Source organism: Bidens hawaiensis, unplaced genomic scaffold (assembly GCF_021521415.1).
Source record: "Bidens hawaiensis isolate Kalapana, Puna unplaced genomic scaffold, B.hawaiensis_p1.1 tig00419591_1, whole genome shotgun sequence".
In the NCBI taxonomy this organism is placed as follows: Eukaryota; Viridiplantae; Streptophyta; class Magnoliopsida; order Asterales; family Asteraceae; genus Bidens; species Bidens hawaiensis.
Genome location: NW_027504910.1, coordinates 298,798 through 306,757, shown reverse-complemented (window position 1 = coordinate 306,757; position 7,960 = coordinate 298,798).

The following is a 7,960-nucleotide window of genomic DNA, read 5'->3' as shown; positions in this document are numbered from 1 at the left end:
TTGTATTATTGATTAATATCAATGGAAATCTTTTGAGTCTCTTGCGTGTTTGTTAATTTTGTGTTATTAATAGCAACATCCTGATTATTGTTGATTCCGCCTTTAGTAATCAAGGGGTCATTACTTTGGTTATTTCGTAATCCATATTGTCAACATTAATTTGTGGGTTACGAGTTTGATAGAGAAAGAATATCGATCCTGACATTTTCAAACCTCTAATACATGCTCATAAAACTATTTGGTATATGATTAATCATGTATTTGCATGGCGTATACAGTGTGGCACCCAAGGTGTTACATATATTATATTGATCATTATATTTTCCTGAGGGGACATGCACTTAATACAGCAGTAGACGTGCATAAAGTCTGTATGTGTAAATATGTAATGCTGACCGGACTTTTAACGTAAAACGGGTAGGCTAAAATTATGGCATGACACGCTGTCACACTCCATCCTACAACGGAACATACCAGGGCACGACAATTTTGTATCATAGATCAGAAGACACTAAGTAAAATACAAGTGTCAATATCTAAATTATTCATTCATATATCAAGTTGCAAAAGCACAAACATGGTCTCAAAAGAAATATCGTTACAAATAAATATTCAAAACATAAATAAACTTAAAAATAAATTTGTTCTTCATTCATCATAGCAACCTAAGGTATCATCTAAACTTCAATACTTTCTTCATCCAATAAAGCCGTCTACGGCATGCGTGAATATATATAGGTTTGTCAATATAAAGTTGAGCAAGTAATCACAATTTTTGTACATAATAATATTAAAAATGACAATTCCTTGCGATAAAACGAATTACAACAACTAGCATAACAATCATATAATAAGCCACTTCCCTCGTCCCAAACGGGTCGAGTTACTCCGGCGGCGTATAATCATACTAATGAGGATGAAGATGAGATACCAACCACCAAACATTACAATAAAAACATAGTCACATTCGCATGTATAACTACTTGAGCACTATAATTCAAACACAATTAATAGAAATGTAGTGAATATGATAAGCTATTTAGGTTGTGAACGTATAACGCCCCCAAAATATAAGACAATAAAAAGGGGGGATGTGAATTACTCACCTGATAGAGTAGGATAATTGAAGATCTGGCGACGATATAATCAAATAAAATGTGTAAGAGCTCCTCGGGATACGTCGACGAAATGCCCTATTTGTTAACGATAATATAAAAATAACTATAAAAAAATTGAATTTCATTTACAAGACTTATCACGAAGTTGAGAGTTAATAGGGTTTCAAGTAAAGATTAAAATTATTATTATCTTAATTATCATAATTATTGTGGTCATTATTATTATTGGTACTATTATGATAAATTATTAATCTGCATTTAAGTTTGATAAAAAAAATAACATTATATATCAACGGAAAACTTGAAAGAAAGTTTATTTTGAACATCTAAGAAATTTTGTTTCGTTATGCGAGTGGTAAAAAGAATTATTATATCTTTTTTGTATCATAGTTATGAAATGTATGCGTATAATATATATATAGTTATATATATATATATATATATATACTCAATTATAAAATTAGACACATATATATACATACATACATATATGAATAAAATAAGTTGTTTCGGGGTTCGGTGTATCAAAACAATGTTCATTTAATGTGATGCATGTGTAATAATAGTAAAAACTTATTAATAAAAATAAAACCCAAAAACTTGGCCTCAGGGATTCAAGCCCGCGCCCCATGCCGCTTCTCAAACTCTAACATAACACGCGCTAGCCAGCAGGCCAGCGCCTTGACTTGTTTAATAGATGAAAACGAAAATTAATAAACACAAGTTTTGGTTCTTGTTCTTCCCCAATTAGCTTTAAATACAAACCCTAGAAATAAAATCCATTTAATTTTTTGATGTTCTGGGGTTATCCTTAGTTGGTTAAAAATGATCATAGCACATGTTTTAATTACCTGCTATGGTAATGAATTGACAGGAAACGAAGAACAATAAGGTTTGGCTCTGACCTAAACTCAGAACGGGTCTAGATGGCTTTGCAAACTGAAATTGGGTTAGGGTTTGGGTTCATTTGGTAGTAAGGATGGTGTGTGCGAGTTTAATTTAATTCTAATCGTGTTTATATAGTGCATTAAGAGTGCAAAATCCGCGGTTCATATTTTGGAAAATTAGTTGTGAATAGTTAATCGTTTACCAATATTAGAGTGTCGGTGTGACGTGTTTAAGGTAAATATATGATCTGGTAAGAACAGTTTTATTAATCGTTCTATGAATTAAGGTTCAAAAAGGGAGGGGGGCGGAATCGGCGCCAATAGGTGGGGGAGGATAGGAAGAAATACTTTTTTTTATTTTACAAGCAAGTCCTTGAACTTTAGTTGTAGGTACATAAGTGGATTATCTTTAGTTAAGGGGTGTTTTTGCACATATTTCATAGTTAATTTATTTAATTACAAATAATTGGAATAAATAGAATAATAAACGCGAGTTTTTATTGATAAATTACCCGAATTCAAGACGGGTTGGGTAACGGTTACAAAACAAGAAACGGAATACCGAATTGTTACAACATTCCTTACTTTTGGAAATTTTGTCCCGAAATTAGAGATTAAGCCGTAAGAAGAGGTGCGGGTGCTTGGTCTTCATTTGGTCTTCTCTTTCCCAAGTGAACTCGGACCACGCCCTTCCCAACAAACCTTTACAAGCGGAATACGACTACGCTTGGTTTCCTTGTCCATATGATCCACGATTTCAACTAGTTTTCTCGATAGCGCGCATAGATTCATCAATTTGTACATCTTTGAGAGGTATATGGAGATTCCCCTCGGCTAAGCACTTTTTGATATTGGAAACATGAAAAGTCGGATGAACATTGCATGGGCATATCGAGCCGATACGTATCTCTACTAACCCTTTCGACGATCTCAAATGGGCCAACAAAACAAGGAGATAGCTTATTCCTTTTACCAAAACGAACTACCCCTTTCCAAGGAGATACTTTAAGGAGAAATCGATCACCAACATTGACCTCGAGAGGTTTACGCCACTTATCGTCGTAACTCTTTTGACGGCTACGAGCGACAAGAAGATTTTGACGGATAAGAGCGATCCGATCGGAAGTTTCTTGAAAAAGCTCGGGACAGGTGATTTGCGATTCACCAACCTCGTTCCAACAAGTTGGGAGAACGACATTTTCGGCCATAGAGAGCTTCAAAGAGTGTCATGCCAATACCAGTGTGAAAACTATTATTGTAGGAAAACTCCACAAGTGGTAAGTGAGTATCCCGATTTCCACCAAAATCAAGTACACAAGAGCGGAGCATATCTTTGGGAGTTTGAATTGTTCGCTTGGATTGACCATCGGTTTGCGGGTGATAAGCGGTGCTTAGATCAATACGAGTACCCAACTACGATCAAATATACCCAGAAGAAATGGAGATACTAGACATTAAATGGTGTATGGAAAGTGTTATCAGAAGAGCTCAAAGGTTTAAATAGATCACCGGGAAAAACTTTTTTGATGGTACATCTTCAAAATTGGGTTTTGATAAATCCAAAGTGAGATGCTTCAGATGCAAAGAAAATGGGCATTTCAAAAGAGAATGTACGAACAAAGAAGTTGGTGATAGTAGTGACAATCCTTTTGAAAGAGGTTACAATCAGCAACCTATTTACCACCAAAGCTCTCCGAACAAGTCCTCTGATGATGGAAAGAAACCAACTGATGCTTCAACTTCAAAAGTATACCATGCAACTCAAATGGATGAGGTGTTCAACTAGAACAACTTTGTCCAACAAGAGAATGTTGCTAAGGTATTTGAGGATATTGCTAGGATTGTTGAAAGTTTTCAAGACGTTGAAGAAATAGTATAGGAGGTGCCGGTTGATGAGGTAGCTAAGAAAGTAGAGATTGAAATGGTGTTTTTTTTCTGTTGAGGCGGATATGATTGTTGGAAAAGTTGTTGAGGCAAACCAGAATGAGGAGTTGGATGCTGATGAAATAAGAAAGAACTTGAAGATGATGAACCGCGCACATATGAAAGGATTCATTCTATTCCCTCTGATTATTTCCAATCTATTTATCACCTGATATTGTAGAAAGTTTTGCATCTTGGTTCAATGGAGAAGAAGTGCCTCATGCCAAAATAGATTTTGGGGAAGACGATGAAGAAATTGAGTAGGAGAAGGTTCAATCTCAAGAGAAGGAATCAAGAGATGATAAGGAATCAATAAAGGAAAACCTAGAAGATGTTGAAAATATTGATCAACATGCATTTATGGCAAACCAGGTATGTTCACAATCTAATGTGTTTAACTGTGACGAATGTGATTTAGTTTGTGAAGAATGTGAAATTAAAAACACTTAACGTTGATAAAGAATTTAATAAAGTAAAAGTAGCTTTTGAGAAATTACAAAAGTGTGAAAAAAGTTTGTGGAAACGAATTCAACAAGATGAGAAAACCATTCTCATGCCTAAACACACTCTAGAAGATAAACAGGTTGCCATTAATCGGCATATTGACGAGAATGCCATTCTTAAGCAAGAGTTACAATCTGTCAAGCTTGAAACTGAAAGCGTTGGACAAAAGCTAAAGAGTTATTCGGCCTCATCGTATGTTTTTTATCACATAATTCCTACAAAGAATTGTGGAGGTAAAAAACAAACTGGTTTAGATTATCACTCCGTTGCACCTCCAATTTGAAATTCATACATTCCAAAAAGAACCAAAAGGTTTTCATAAGATGTAGATCTTAGGGATTAATTCTCCACAGAGTGATTCCAAAACATGTTTTCCTGATTCGATAGATGTTAAATTTGAAGAATCTGCAAATAGTTTCGAGTGTGAGAGTGAGGTATGTGTTCAAGTTGCTGAAAAGGTTTTGAATGAGAATGTACCTGTTAAAAGTGATGAGGGTAAAACTTGTGTGCTTATCGAGTTTAAAACTGAGAGCAAAAGATTTGCTAAAACAGGTTTTTATCACAAGACTCAAGTTAAGCCATATAAAATGATTGTGTTTGTGTTAAAAAGACTGAATCAGAAAAGGATATTATTTTTGGAAAACAAAGTAATGAAGAGTTTTTCAAACAAACACAACAACGTGATTGAGTTGAGAATCGATCTCGACCTGGTAAGATACCTAATGTGTGTAATGTTCTAGTGTTTGTTCATATGTTGATAATTAATCAATGGATAGTGAATGTGATGAATTTTTTGAGGAAATGTTGTATGAAACGCAAGACCAATAAGGCTTGGTTCCTTGTTTCGCTGAGTGGTTACTTGGTGTGTAGGGGCTTCCAAGATCCGATGATTCACATTGGATAATGGATAGTGGAGTTTCTAGACCCGTGACCGGTACTCTTCATTTATTGAAAGATGTCAAATCAATTAAAGGAGGCTATGTCGGATTTGCTGATAACCAAGGGGGTCAAATAGTTGGTTAAGGAATACTGCCAAACGACACAGTAATGTTTGATAAGGTCAATTGCATCATAGAATTGGAGAACAATTTGTTGAGCATATCACAAATTTGTGACTTGTATGTTCTCAACATAAGTGTAGCTAGCACGATTACCAAGACTATTCAATGTTTTATTTCTAAAGCATCAGAGAAGGAATCAATATTATGGCATGGGAGAATGGGTCACATTCATGTAAGAAAGATGAACTGCTTAGTTCACAATCAACTTGTTAATGGGGTGAATGTGAAAGTATTTCATTTGAGTGACGAATGCTTGAGTTGTAAAAAGGGAAAATAGAAAAAGAAGCCTCATCCATCAAAAGGGTTAAATTCTATCAACTTACCGTTCGAGAGAGTCCATATGGATTTGTTCGGACCCGTGAATGTCAAAAGTATCACTGGTGAACTCTATTTCTTAGTGGTTATTGATGATTTTTCAAGGTTATCGTGGGTAATATTCTTAGAATATGAAGATACGACATTTCAAAACTTAATGATTTTGTTTAAAAAATTGGAGAATTTGTACAATTTGCTGATTCGAAGAATTCAAAGTGACAATGGATCTGAGTTCAAGAACAACAATATGTTGGATTACTGCAACGAACATGGTATTCTTCATTAATTTAGTGCACCCTACACTCCACAACAAAATGGGGTATCTGAACGAAACAACAGAACTCTTATAGAGACTGCTAGAGCCATGTTAGCCGATTCAAAGCTACTTGTTAGTGTTTGGACCGAAGTTGTGGCTTATGCATGTTATACACTAAACCGTGTTCTCACAGTTAAGAAATTTGGGAAAACTTCCTTTGAATTCTTGAACCGAAAAAATCCGAATCTGAATTGGCACGAAGCATTTGGGTCAAAATGTACGGTTCTGGATCCTGATGGTAAGTTTGGTGTAAAATCAGTGGTGGGATTCTTTGTGCGTTATGCAAGCCCGTTAACAAGAGTATTTGTTCCAAACGTCAACCGAATCGTGCAAGTACAGCATGTGGATTTTCAGAGATACAGTGTACCAACTCAAAGACCGAGAGTGTTAGGGCACGGATATTCTATGCTGAGGATACGTTAGCTTTACATGATTTATGGATCAGTTATCCTTAATATATGTTCCAGATTCTATCAAGATCAAGGATCCTCAGTACTTATTATTTACTAACGATTGTTCTGTTTGTATATCAATGTATTGGCAGGTCTAACGACTGATGACTTGGTCTATCCTATTAATTCGCAGTCCAAGATAGTTGGCACGTGGTCAAATGCAAGCAAATGGCTATAGTGGAATAGTGGCGTAAAATAGGACTTATTAGTTATATTATTTTTGTATTTATATTGAAGGGCTTTTCCTCATAACAAATCCTTGTGTTCATCCTTATTTCGTTTACCTAATAACCATTTTTGTTCAAGCACTCTACCTCACTAAATCAGATTTGGTTACATTATCCTTAAACCGATTTTTGACCAAAACAAGGAGATGCATGGTTGTTTGATTATGATAACCTTTGGAAGAGCTTCAACTTATTTGAAGATGATTTATCAGATGAAGCTGCTTCGTTATTGCTTAAATAGCACTTGAGCGATGATTATTCTAAAGAATCTGCATCAACTGATATTCCCCCAACATTCAATCAGGAAACTCATACTATGAAAGTGTTCTTGATCCTGTTGCTAATCCATCTAGTCCTCTATTTGATGATGATGGAGAATCTCATGAAGATGTGATTGAAACGTTGGTTCAGTCAGTTACTCCAAGTTTTAATGAAGTAAATGGAGAAGAGAATGTTACAAACCGGCAACATGATCTGAGTGTGTCGAGTGAAGTCATTCCTCGAACTGTGTCATATCATCCTGAGGAAAAATAATTGGAGAACTAAACACATGGGTTCGTACAAGAAGTCAAATTGACCAAATCCTCTGATGTTTCTATACACAGGTGTCTCCATTGCAAAACTGGTTCTCATTCAAATGTTTTATTTCACAAATAGACCCGAAGACATACAAAGAGTCGCTAACCGAGGATAGTTGGGTTAATGCTAAGAAATTAGAACTTCAACAGTTTTAGAAGTTAGGGGTTTGGAAGCTTGTAGACTTACCCGAAGACAAGAAGAGTATTAATACAAAATGGGTGTTCAAGTGCAAGCGTGATGAAAATGGAATTGTCGTAAGAAACAAGGCTCGGTTAGTCATTCTCGGATTCAATCATCAAGAAGGAATCGACTACAATGAAGTATATGCACCAGTTCAAGTCTTGAAGCGATTTGAATTTTTCTGGCATTTGCTTCGTGGAAGGATTTTAAAGTATATCAACTGGATGTCAAATCTGCCTTCCTTAATGGAAAACTTGGTGAAGAAGTCTACGTGGGACAGCCACTGGGTTCGTCGATCCGGTCCATAAGGACAAGGTGTACTTACTGGATAAAGCACCGTATGGTTTACATCAAGCCCAGAGAGCTTGGTATGAAACTTTATCTCAACATCTATTGGA